This window comes from Talpa occidentalis, unplaced genomic scaffold (assembly GCF_014898055.3).
Source record: "Talpa occidentalis isolate TD23 unplaced genomic scaffold, MPIMG_talOcc4v2.1 talOcc4.13, whole genome shotgun sequence".
NCBI classification, from domain to species: domain Eukaryota; kingdom Metazoa; phylum Chordata; class Mammalia; order Eulipotyphla; family Talpidae; genus Talpa; species Talpa occidentalis.
Genome location: NW_023601322.1, coordinates 70,934,084 through 70,948,200, shown reverse-complemented (window position 1 = coordinate 70,948,200; position 14,117 = coordinate 70,934,084). Strand labels below are relative to the sequence as shown.

The following is a 14,117-nucleotide window of genomic DNA, read 5'->3' as shown; positions in this document are numbered from 1 at the left end:
TGGAGTTCAGCACGATACCTTGTAGAGATTCTGTCAGCTCAGACTCCTATCAGATTGTTTAGAGAAAAAAAATGAGGGTACTTGGGAGTGATTTAATTACACAGATTGCATTGACATGCTCTGTTATTGATTTTATATATTCAGGGAGTCTTTAAAGTGATTATTCTTGGAATGGGCCACCACCACCACATTGATTTCTGTGAACTTCATGGTATCTGGAGAAGTGCCAATCCTGCTGGGCGGAATACTTTTGGAAATGAAATGACAGAGTCTTTCTAATGAGTTCCGAGAGGAAAAGACTGCCTATGGAGGAGTAAGGTAGGTGGTTGCTCAGAGCAGATTGCTTGAAACATAACCAGCATGCTGCTGTCTCCTGTCCTTCAGTCCTCAGGATTGGGCATTTAATTTCCCACCTACCTGCCCCATCCGTGGGGACTCTGGAGACTAGAATGAAAGGGATACCACAACATTTTAGCACAAAAGTAATCACTTCATTCTAATACCATTATATTTGAGGTTATATTTGCATATAAAAAGAAATATATGTATCAATTAGGAAGACACAGAGGTGATTATCTTCTGGTAGATAGAGCATGAGTGTTTATAATTTTCCACAATTAGTTGTTGTTGAGAAAAGCATTGGTTTGACCAAAATTCTATTTTAAAAATGGACTATCTCCTCTGAATAAATATCTGACTTCTGTGAATATACTCTAGATTAGTAACTTGAAACACAGAAAATATATATTTATGTAGATGTGATGCTATATCGCAAAGTATTTATAATGTATATATACTTTTAAAAATAATCTAGGCAGCTCTGCTCCCAAGACTGCCTGTATGTGACTGTGCAGGTGGTCTTTTTTTTCCCCCTCCTTTTCCTAATAAACCTGTCCTTTTAAAATGTAAAAAAAAAAAAAAAAACTATTAGGCAGTAATAACCATATGTGGGATTAAATAAATATTGATAAGTGTGGATTATTATGCATCTTCAAAAACATTCTAAGAGGGGAATTTTGATGATTTGGGGGGAAATATAGTACATATTGTAAAAAGGAAAAAATTGCTTACACATATTTACAATATAATATTTTTAATATCTTAATTCTGTAAAATATACAGAAAAATATTCAGTAGATGACTTTGAATGGCAGGATCCCTAGTGATTTTCTTCTCAGTTCTTTCTGTTTTTCATTAGTGAACATGGATCACACACACATACACAGCTCATTGAAAAATTCATACCAGAAAGAACGTTAGACCCTTGGAGTTAGAGCTTTGCTTACTTAAATTTTGACGACAATAATTGAGCTTAAATGAATATAAAATATTTACATTTCTTTAGTCTCCTCCCTAAATTCAAGTTTAACTGCTTATCCAATTATTGAACCAGTATCTTGAATCATTTTGCCAATTATCTGGAAATCATGTTAAATGTGAATGCAAAGGCACACAACTGAAATGAACCAGAGGGTCTAAGGTCAGAAGTTACTCCGTACTCAGAAGATGACACTCTGATATGTGCACTAATCAGCTTGTGTCTTTCTGTGAAGAATTACTTACTCTGCTCAAACAGCGTGGGCTAATTTGATCCATTTATATTTGAGGGGGTTGGCATTTATACTTCATTTTGATATTAGATTATTGCTACATCTCTCACAGTGCCTTCAAATCACACAGCTGATTTAGCTGTAACATTCTATGTGAGGGATCACAAGGGATCACACTCCAGCAAGCAGTTCTCACCTGGCATTCTGGGGGTCAGTGCCCCCTTAGGTATTAGGCACACTGGATTTCACACAGATTCCAGTGCTGTTTGACTCCTTGACTCTCTCCTCCTATCAAATTTCATAACTTTGCTGGATCAAGTTGTTTGTATTAACCAGAAGTTGACAGAAGGTTCATTATAGAAATCATAGGAGGAAGAAGAGATGGTCAAAAATATAGAGGGAAATTTGATAGTCCTTACTGTCAGATTCTGTAATCCATTAAAATAATAAGTATTTTAAACTTCACTTCCTGAATAGAAGTATACTGACTATGATTATAGGAAGTTGTGATAAAATCAATACCATATAGTACAGATAGTACAGATAGTACAGTGTGATGTGCCAAATTTGAATGGGAGCGATAGGTTTAAAGCAGGGTCATTAGTGTGATTAGCTAAATTATTTAAATGGCAGCCCATAATGATTATAGCATATATTAAGATTTAATCAAAGCTGAGCTTCTACTTCCCTGTCATCTCCCCCAAAAGGGATAAAAGTGCTTTTTAAAAAAATTAGTATGGCTAGTCTGGTCTAAGGTGTAGTAAAGTAAATACCATACCCCCAAGTCTTTGGCTTATAACAACATCAAAGGCTTATCCCTCACTTGTATCAGTCTGATGTGGATCAGAAACTTTCTTGAGTGATTCTTCTCCAGGCAGTGACTCAGGGCCCTGGCCTCTTCCATCCTGCTCTTCCGTCATCTAGGAGTCTTTTGCTTCTAATAGTGTAAAAGGATACACAGAGAGAGGTCACATAGAAAGTTCTCACATTCTTCATTGCTTAACATTACAAGTACCAGATAACTTAGGTTTAAGAATTATATGATCCCCAAAGGATGCTTGGGTCTGAATATTTGGAGTTAACAGACTGTGCCACAGCTATAAGCAAATTACTGCATTCAAGCTAGAAGAGTTTGTTCTCATTGGGAGCTCATGTACTGATGTGGCAGCTTAGTGCCTTGTGGTCACCTGTGTGAATCCCCCAAGCACAGTGGTTCTCAGTTCCTGACATAAACTCAGCTGTCCTTTCAGCCATAGCACACTTGGGTTCCATGTGGTTCCATGGCTTTCAACCAGCACTAGTACTTGTATTATTCCAAGATATGTTTGTCATCTCCTCAAGACATCTACCTCTTCTGTTCCTTTCTTCCACTTTCACCCCTTCCTATCCCTCCAAACTCTACTTACTGAAATCTTCCCTTTCTTAACACATTTTTCAAACAGTATCACTTCTTTTATGAAGCCTTCCCCGCTCATCAGTGAATACTCATTCTTTTAGCAGTTAGTGATTGAACATCTCTTACATGACAAGCACTATCTTGCAGTAGCAAAAAAGTGAGATAAATTTTCTCATCTTGTTGAGTTCATCTTCCAGTTGAAGGAGACAATAATGTAGAACATAGTCACCAATCTTGGCGATGTCTGTGAGCAAAGTTAAAACAGTGTTGTAACAAAGAAGGGTGGATTCTTTTAGTTTGGACACAGGCTTTTTGAGAAGGTTGCATGTGGGCTGACACTTGAGCTCTTCCTGTCCTAGGGGATCCACTGCAGTGTGCGTCAGGTACTCATTATCTCTCATTATCTGCATGATATCTGAGCTTGCTTCTACCTCCTGTCCCAATCTGTTAGATTGTAAGCTTTGTGAAGGCATGAATTATGTCATATTTATCCCTTATATTAAAATAACTTTAAATTTTAATTTTTAATTACTGTATTTGCTTAAATAGTTAATGCCTGTCATTGGTATCTGACACTTATTCGTTTATGATTTCATGGAAATTCTTAGCTGATTAAGCAGAGAGAGAGAGAGAGAGAAAGAGAGAGAGAGTATACAAACATGCTGTTGGATTGATGAGGATTGAGTTGACTACATCTCATCAGAAGCAACTCACATGTTAAATTCAGGCAGTTCCTCATATCTAGCTTGACAGTGAGTCAATCTCTCTGTGGCACCTCTCAAGTCAAACAGCATATTGAATGTCATCTCCACTTCTTCTGTATGTCACTCTGAGTACACAGCTAACCTAGACAGTTTTCTTGGAATCCAAGCACATTTCCTCATGAAATATGCTGACTAGGGCTTATGCTTGGAGAGATAAGATAAAGGTATACTCCCAAGACCATGCCATCTTGTCAGGACTAAATATGGAGCAGATTAGACAGCTCTACCTGTTAATCAGGATAATCCTGACCAATTTCTGCAGTCCCAAATGCAGGAGACCATACCATTGGACTCAATACCCTTGTCATTATAGGGTAAGTGGTATAATGTTGTTGCTTGGGGCTAGAACAGAGCCCTTTACATGACTTACTTCAGCTTTATGTGAGCCTTATCTCACCCTCATGAGTTGGATCATTTTATTACATCCATATTACATATGAAGGACAATATCTTCATGAAGCTAAGAAATTTGTCAGGGATACAGAGCTGGTAAGTGGTAGAGCCATGTTTGGAACACGGTCTGACTGCAGAGCCCCATATGACCTCAGGACTTGTAGACTGACATCGTCCTGTTAAATTGACATTGCTTCCCTTTCTAAGGCAGAGAACTGCCTTGCCCAGGATTCCCTTCTTTTTACGGTTTGAGTTAGGGCCATGAGATGAATTTGTGTGAGATTTGGGAAGAGGAAGTGAAGCAGAGGCCACCCTCTCATAGGTGGAGCAGGCAGGCATGGGAGGAATGAACACAGAGCTTCGTGGTGAGCCTCAAGCAGTCCCTGCTCTCTTTCTGTGGCTCCTGCAATTCTTCTGGGTTCATCGCTCTCTGCCACAATGGCAGCCTCAGAACCATTGTCGGGTGTTTTACTGCAGGTGGAGGTGAATTTCAAAGGGACAACAAGTCCACAGAGGTGGCACTTTCCCAGGCCTTTCCAGGAGGTACACCTTTGGGGTCCTGTCCTGGCAGCCAGTTGCACACAGTTTCATCTGTTGTCTTGCAAGCTCTGATCAGCCCACCCTCGTGGCACAGCAGGTGGATAGGTCTAGTGACTTTCCAATTCTCTGGTGCCCACGTCAACATTTTTCCTTCCTACATCCAAATAATAATTCTTCCATTAAATCCGTTATTCTCATGGTGCTTGTAGAAGCTCTGTTGGCATGACTGACATGCATGTGAAATGGAAATGGGAATAAAAAATAAATATTCTTGCCTCATGCTAAGGACTCTACCTGCATTCACCTGGATATTATCCAGATTCACTCTCACTTGAGGCATTTCTGAGTTATGGTGGGCATTCTTTTAGCAAAAAAAAAAAAAAAAGCAAGTGCTGGTTTCATGAAAAGTAATTTATGACTAAAGACTCCGGCAAAGTGACTTTATCAAATACGTAAAACTTTGGTGCTGATGGGCCTGCCTGTTTAATTGCCTTCCTTAGTGCCTTAATCTCTCTAAAGCATTATTTTTCCTGAGCCATTAGTGACTTAACTCATATTATGACATGTATCCTTCATTTGCTCTAAGTGCAAGGCATTAATCAGCACCCTCACATGATGACTCACCAGGTTTATTCTTGACAAACAAGGGTTTGGTGTTCCAGACAGTTCCCATGTCAGAATGAATGCAAGCCTCACATTTTATTTCACATATTTAAACAACTCTTTTCCCTTTTAGCAGTTGTGCTCCAGTTCAGCTCTACAAGCTGTGTGATAAATATTGTTATGCAAAAAATTAGACTTGCAAAGGGCAAGCTTTGTCATTGTTTTCTGAGGATGTCCACAAGCATTTCATTCAAGAATGATGAATCTATTGGTGCCATCATTATCAATTACTTGTGATTAGCTTAATGACCACGCCGGGCTGTGTCCTTCTCATACTAACACTCTGCTCCTGTCTCACAAGACATTGACAATATCCATGTACACCACTGCACATCTGGAGGCAAGAGCCATGTGCAGCTCATTTTTATTTGACCCCTGCAATTAGTCCTATTGTGTGAATGACAGGCTTTCATCACTGTCAATTCCCAATAAGTGGGTGCCATGTCCACTTATACTTTCTACTTGAGAAGTTAAAAAAAACCCTATCTTATAAGAACACCTGACTTTCATTTGACTTATTGGATGGGTAGATGTGGGATCTAGGTCACTGGTTTTCCTAGGTATAAAAGGGACCTATGATTCTGAAAGTAGGTACCCCATAGCCCCACTTGAGGAAATTATGTAATGAAGTGTTCCCTGCTCCCCCAAATGAATCCTTGATATTCCTTCATCACCATAAGTCCATTGGTCCAATAGTTAGTTCTCTCCCTTACACAAAGAAGAAATATTAACCTCAATAAATGAAGGGTTGATGGATGGAGAAAGGAAAAAGTTTGAGAATCCACATGTGGGAAGGCCAAGGTTTTCCTCAAAAGGGAAATAACTTGGATTACAACATAGCAGTAGGCAGAGTTCCAGAGATTCAAGGGACTTACGTGTCTGCTTATAAATTGTGCCTTCAGAGTAAGCCCTTCTACCCATGTGTGCTCAGTGGAACTATGCCATTCAAGACTTCCTTTGCCCAGATATACAGACAGATGATGGTAGAAGGGTCCAACTGTCACTCATTTGACTTCAGAGTGCCAAACAGTGTACTACTTCAGAGATAGGCTTGTTTTCAGGTAGAGGAATATAAGTTTGGGCGGGGCGGGGGTGGGAGGGAAATCATGGCTTACCCCAGGCTCTCCTGTGATTGGAGATGCGTGTTTACAAAACAGCAAGATGTAATCACAAAAACCATTAATCTAGCTGCAGAATTTTGATCCTTCCTTATTGCCCCCACTTAAAAAAAATTTATTTATTTATGCATACAAGAACTGGGGTACAGGCCAGCAGTGTAGGGGGCGGTGAGAGGATTCATCAGAAACAGTGTGGGGAACAGAGCAGATGAATTGACTGAAATACACTGCTGAGGGGAGCAGCGGGCGAGTCAGGAGAGGTCTGCTGCACCATATGGGTCACCTCCCTGGCCTGGGGATTGAACTTGTGCTGCAGTGGCTGTGGATAACTTCAGGATAGATTCGTAGTGCTGCATCTTAACCCCTTGAGCAGCCAGGGAGACCCCTGTCCCCACTTTCTAACCAAGTGAGTCCCCATAGCATGTTACCCGTGGTCCTCATTGATTTCAGGTTGTCAGGAGGATGTGGGCGTGGATGGAATGAAGAGTGGCAATAATAATAATGATGGTGATAGTGAAGATGTGAACACTTAAGTAGTTTTTAATGTATGCCAGGCACTCCTTATTAAATTTAATCTTCATGCAGTAATAACTTCTATTCTCGTTTACAGCTGAAAAACCTAAGCCTTATTCTTACTAAGGTTATATAGCGCTTAGTTTGCTTACTTGGTTGATTCTTTGCTTTCTGTGGAGAATGGCCTTATTTTCCTGACTAATAGAAAATCCATTCTCCCTATCAAAGCCTTACAGAATATCTATTTTATATCTCCTTCACAAGCCATAAGAAAAATGAATCGATGTTTGTTAAATTCCATTCCAGTTTTTCTCAGTCAAATTCAAATTGCTTCTTTGGACCATGTTGATCAATAGCCTAGTGGAGTAAAGATGTTTTTAAAGCCATAAAGATTAACGCAGCATTATTTATAACAGCAACCCCGGAGACATATATAGTAAACTATCTTAGTGTTTAAAGCCTCATCATAGTTCTAAAATCTAAATTATCTAAGCAGCATCATTATAAAGGAAAAGAAAATGTATAAAATTAAAGTGATTTGTGGAACAACACACATGGATTTTGTGACAAGCTGTGGGCGATGTCAGCAAAAGATCATTTTCTGGTCCTTTTATTAATGATGCTGTTTGGGAATTCTTCCCAGTGATGTTAGAGATGGATGCATAGCTTCAGTTCTTAGTCTGCATTTTGCTGCCAACTCTGTGATCAGCTGGCTACATTTGCTCCCCGGTACATAATGGATTTAGGCAGAAGCTAGAAAATTCTTTCAAGCTATCGTATACCTTTTCTCCTAGGCTGGTCATTAGATGGGGACACAAGCCTGCCCCTTGTAGGATGAGGAATAGGTATAAGAGACAAAGCACAGCAAAGAGATGGATGGCAATGACAATGTAAGGACAAAGGTATTTTTCAAGACTGGGGATTCCCACAGAGTTTGGCTAGCAATCTGATCGCCAATCCAGTTCCTACTGCTAACGCCCTGCCTGACCCAGACCTAAGGTCTACTCAGAGAAATAATAAAACTGAGGCCCTTCTCAGCTTGGACTGCTTATTCTGGTGCAAATACAACACGACTGAGTGTCGGTGAACTGCACAGTTCTAGATTGGCCAGGGGCACATGGTGGGCAGTAACAAGCCTCTCATATCATTTCAAACAGGTTCTGGGGACAGAATCCAGCTTTGTGAAATACCAAAGGGCTCAGCCCTCGTAATACATTAGCTTCATTGGCCCTCTTTCCTGTTTCCTAGGTGCTTGTTCTCATAAGCACATACTAAAGAATTTTTGGGAAACATATCCATTTTCTTCCCTCCTTACCTTTCCAAACTATTTCTCGGTCTGGGGTGCTTGCTTTCGCCTGGTGACATGTGCTGGCTTTTTATGCCGCCCACTCAGATCACCATTGGCCCTGCCAGGTTTAATAACATTTTGCTACAAAGCAAAACAGCAAAGTGAAGAGCAAGAGCTTCAGGCTTAAGGAGACTGCCCTCTAGACACTGGACAATAAGATCACCTCTTGTAGGTTTTTCTCTGTTTTCCTCATCCAGCCTCCAAGATATTTCTGTCAGATTATTTTATCATGCCTTCTTTATTCCTGCTTGATTTTGTGAGATAAGTTTCACATTTGGGCAAATGGTTCTCATGCACATTTCCCCCCTCAGGCTACTTAAGAAATGTATAAACCAGTATTTGCTTTGCGTCAAGGTTGAAGAATAATATTTATACAAAGCTTATATTAGCTATGTTGCCCCTCTCTCCAATTTCCTAGATGCCTGTTCTTATAAACACATACCTAAGGAATTTTTTGGAAACAAACCATTTTCTTGTTTCTCACTAGATATCTGTCAGATTATCTGTAATGGAGTATTCAGTCAACTTTCAGTTGGCAGAGGAAGAAACAGAGAAAGTCACTTTGTTCTGGCAGAGTAGTGGAGTTGAGGGCCTGGGGAGAGAGTGTCTTCTTGAAGGTTCCTTGCTCTCTGACAGGAGACCCTTGGACAGGAGGCTGTACTGCTGGGAGGGTGTGGCCTGGGCGGGCCTCCTAACTGTTCCCAGACTTGGTGTTTTCAACAGTGAAAAGATTCTACTTGGTGTTTTCAATAGTGAAAAGATTCTTGGCCATAGGATTAAAGATTCTATGATTTTAGACCAAAAAGTGCTTAGCACTGCCCTCAGGGTAGGTTAAAATATTCACTACAGAGTAGCTTTTATTCATGCAAAGGACTTTAGTGAGAGGGCTGACCCTTATAGATTATTACTGACTGAGACCTTGACTTCAAGACTTGTGTGAACCCTTATTTGGATCTACATTTGCGGAAATTAAATATCAGCTTCCCCACAGACATTGGTGGATCACTGAAGTCACAGCACAGTTGGTTATTTTAACAGAAAATTCTGCCACAAAATAGCACTTTTGACCTCGGATCTTTCCTCTGCCAGTTCTTAAATCACTTCTAATAAGATGGAGAGAGCCATAAGTAATATTGTGGTGTCTGTTCTCTTAGTCTATTTCCCCTCCCCCTGCACCTTTTATTTGCTGTTACACACTCAAGCACACACACATGCACATACACGCAGGCACACACACACAAACTATGTAGTATATAAAATCAAATGGGATAAAAACATGCAGAATATTTTGTAGCCCTTTTGTCCCTACTGAGTAAAACATTATAAATACTTTTCACGTCAGTACAGATTGTTCTGCCTAGTTAATAGCTGTAATAGTGTAAAGTTGATTTTGTCAATAGTTTGAAATTTATTTCTACTCATTTTAAATATTCTAAATGATCTTTTGATAAAGATCTGAAAACGTGTATGTGTACATATTGCCATTATGCAGAAATCTGGGGTATGTGCACATTTTTAAGGCTTTTGTTGCATCTTGTTAAATTTTCCATTAGACCAGTTTATACTGATGTCAGGTGAATTCTGGTTTCCCCATATCATTGTAAACTGAGATTTAGTCATTTAAAGCTACTTGCAAATTCAAAAATTATGTATCAATGTTCTTTTGATTTTCATATCTTTGAAAATTTTCACACTTATTTTTTTTCTTAGTAAACTGTCTTTTTTCAATTTTTTCTTTATTAAACATGATGCTATATGAAGATGAAAATAAAATTCCTCTTAAAACATTTTGTTGACTTTCAAGACTGAAAATCTTGAAATGTAGTAGTATACTATAAAATGTAGTAGCAATAATAGACAATTGCTTCTTCACAGGCAGTTCTCACACACTTCCCTGGGAGGTATACAGGACACATATTATACCTTCTATGGCTCTGCCCTCTAGCCACAAATTGTAACCCTAAAGCCCTTTCTCAGCATTTAAGGAGCAGCACAGAGTCATCTTATACTTCATAGCCTGACAGTCTGAAATTCACTGTGGCCTCGCTGCCATGTAGCCCTGACCTTGAAAGAGTTATCACTTTCCTTTTCAGTGATAAGCGCACAAAAATAGCATCACCTTCTGTAGGTAGTAGTGTATATTAAAAGCAACAAAATGTGCAAAGAATTTACCAAGATGGTGCAAGTAAAGTGTGCAGTAGCTGGAAGCTCTTACTACTATAGTTGCTTCTGAAACTCTTCAGAGAGAGTCTGCAGGAATGAGGGGCAGGGGTGTGGAACTGTCCATGGAAAGGGGAGTGAAAGAAGGATGGTCACTTTTCTATTTACTGCTAAAACCAAATTTTTGGGCATTCCTATAGATTCTTTCCTTCAGCACCTTTCTATTGCTACCAGCTGGTTCGTGGAACAAGGCCATGTACTTATTTAAATTTCTACTTAAAATTACACAGTTAAATATGGTGGAGAACTTCAGGATTCTTGTGGGTGGGGGGATGTGATAATAGGCATCTGGAGAGGTTTGAATCTGTACTTCTGAATCACAACAGTGCTGTAAACCAATGTTTTCTAAACAAGCAAACAAACAAAAACAACCAATAACCACAAAGCCACTTTCCTATTGCACTTAAGTAACTGATAAGGGAAAGATGATCCACTGAGGAGACTTGAGTCTTTCCCCAGTGTGCACTGGAATGCTCTGCTGGACTTTCAGCTCCTCACAAGCTTCTGGGCCAGGAACCAGGAGCATGGAATTGAACTCTCCTCTTCATTAAGGCAAATATCTCAAGCCAACATAGCTGTCATTTCCTTCACCTCAGCTGTACGAGAAGAGATAAACATAAATAACATATATTATAGAAAATGCCATAGGTAACTGAAAATGTATTTGTACATAGCCTTCCACACTTAGAAAGATTTAGTCAAAAGATGGAGCATTATTTTAGCATGATTGCCCCCATTTAATTGAACATGAAAATATGCCATTATAGGGCTTCCCTGGTGGCACAGGTGGTTGAGCGCATTGCTGTGAAGCTGTCTGCAGCTTCTGTAGTGCTGGTTCGATCCCGGCTGACCGTGGAGATGCCCACATGGCGAGGCAGACCTCTCCTGTCTTGCCCGCTGCTCCCCTCAGCAGTGTATTTCATCAGTCTGCCTGTTCTGCTCCCCACTCTGTCTCTGGTGAATCCTCTCACCCTCCTGCGCATCTGGCCTATATCCTGGTTCTTGTATAAATAAATAAATCTTTTTTTTTAAAAAGAAAATATGCCAATATAAGTAGTTGCTTAAAAATGCATTCTTGATTCCATCATGTTCCACCTTGTACTGATATCCTTGGTTATTCATCTCACGTCTTATTTGTGTACATGTGGCTTGTTTCTGATTTTTTTTTTATATAAACAGCTAAGTGATAAATGGCCTTCTTGCTACATGTATGAGCCCATTCATGAGTTTCTTTTCAGGAAAAATTAGGACTGTGCCTTAATGGGGTGTACATTGTTCTGATTCTTGCGGTGTGTTCTACTTGGGAAGTTTGCACTTATTGACACTCCAGCAGCAGCATTTAAGATTTAATTCAGTCTCAGTGGATAAATCTTAGCTAGTCTAAGTCAACAGTGGTCATTTCTTGTCCCTCTCCTATCCCTAGGCTAGTCGTGACACTTGATTCAGTTCTGGCCAGTAGAACCTGAAGGGGCATCTCCTTGAGGTCTTCTAAGAGAAGCTTCCTCTTTAGTTAACACAGACAGGGAAGAGGGATTTGTCCATTTTTCTATTTAATTTATTTTATATATGTATTTATTACATCACCCTTCATTTTTGGACAACATATAATTTCCCTGTGAAATTCCCACTACCAGTTCACCTGTGCACCATCACCATAGTCCCTTGTGATCTTTCCACCCCTCTCCTGATCCTTTTCCCTCTTCCTTTCCTACAGAATGTCTCTGGTGTATGGTTGCCTGTTGATTTTGATTTTTACTTTATATAGTTATTTTTTTTCCTGATCCCTTTTGATTCCCCTACATTCCTCCTCTAAGTGAAACCATCCGATATTTTTCTTTTTCTTTCTGGCTTATTTCACTGAACATAATCCCTTCCAGCTCCATCCATGTTGCTGCAAATGGCATGAGCTTATCCTTTTTGATTGCTGAGTAATGTTCCATTGTGTATATATGCCACATCTTGATCCAGTCATCTATTTTGGGGCATTTGGATTGTTTCCATAGCTTATCTATTGTAAATAGAGCTGCAATAAACATAGGGATGCAGGTATTCTTTTGAGTTAATGTTTTTGTGTTCTTTGGGTAGATACCATTTTTCTGTTTAATTAAGTGGAAGGGGCTGTCTTGGAATTAGAGCTGTACCTAGAGTGATCATGAGGACATGCACGGAGGATAGGATGCAAGGAGCAGAGGATGACAGTGGAAAGGTGGAATAAGATAGGTCCTGCACAGCTTGATGAGTCACTGAATTACCTCTCGTATGAGGTCATTAATGTCCTGAATTTCTGAGTTACATTTAGTCAAGTTTTCTGTAATTTGCAATGAAAAACATCCTGCTGGGAAATAAGCAAAATGATACATAATGTTTTCATTTTCGTTTTCTTGATTATAGTGAACTTTTTTATAAAGTTGCCTGCTTATGTTGCTTCTCTCACGAAAAGACAAGTTTATTGCCTTTTTTCTACAGAGTATCACCATATTGATTCATATCTTTATATTTAAAATATTAACCTGTTGAACATGCTACAAATTATTTTTCCTGCTTTCAAAGTTTTCAATGTGTTGAAGCTTTAAAAATGTCTGCATTAACATGAGTCTTTTGCCTTGATTTCTTTTTTCGCTTTTATGATTATTGTTTTATCACACAGACATTCGTCTATATTTTACTGTAGTTATTTCATGGTTTTATATTTCACATTAATTTCTTAATATTCATTTTGGTAGATAGCATGAAATAAAGATCCAATTTTTTAAATGTAGGCAAATCTTAACTCTGTTTATTGAGAAGGATAAAATGTCCCCCTTAATCATTCTATCCTTACATATATTAATATTGTATTAATACTAATGCTGGACCTGTTCCAGAATTCTCTGTTCTTCTTCATGAATATTGGCATAATGCTACTGTAGTCATTTATCTCGCAGGACAAACCCAACTTCATGATTTTTTTGGTAAACTATTTTGATTAGTGCTTGATTTGAGTTTAAATATATGGGTTGTAAAATCATATGTAAATATCCATCAAAATACTAGTCCAATTTTTTGTATTATTAAGATGCTTAAAAATGTAAAGAGAATTAACATCTTTACAGTGACTTCCTACTTAGAACCTACATTTACCTGCCAAAAGTTTGTTCTATTTAATTTTCCCAGTATTTTGTTTTAATTGTCTGCATGTAGATCCCATGCCTTACTTTTAACTTTTTCAGTAAATGATTGGATTTTAAGAACAATGATGCATTTGTCTTTATTACATTTGTCTCTAAGTTATCAAAGAAATAATCATTGCTTTTAAAATTTGTAAGATACAGATGTCAGTAGCAACTCTTCAGTACTAAATATAGTCAGTTAATTATTCAGTTCTCAATCTTTCAAAAATATTAATGCATATTAGACAGGAGCACTATCAAAGTAGACACTTAACTGTCATTAGTATCCTCAGTGTTAGGAACTTTCTACTAATGCCAAGGTGGCAAACGATTTAATTTTGAAAGGAAAGAAAAATGCTGTCATTCAGTCAACCTGAAATTTCTCAAAGGCTGGACACATCACATCAGTTACTAGATAAATGCAGCAGCTCCCTTTACATACTTTAACATCCAATAAATACAG

General features: G+C 38.7%; 1 long non-coding RNA gene across 1 annotated transcript in view; it reads left to right on the top strand.

Annotated features, from left to right (window-relative positions):
* Window positions 1-248: 248 nt before the first annotated feature.
* Window positions 249-14,117, top strand: part of LOC129145632 (uncharacterized) — a 33,527-nt gene continuing 19,658 nt past the window's right edge. The window contains exon 1 of the long non-coding RNA XR_008551444.1: window positions 249-318. This is a non-coding gene — a long non-coding RNA (uncharacterized LOC129145632). The remainder of the gene's footprint in view (window positions 319-14,117) is intronic.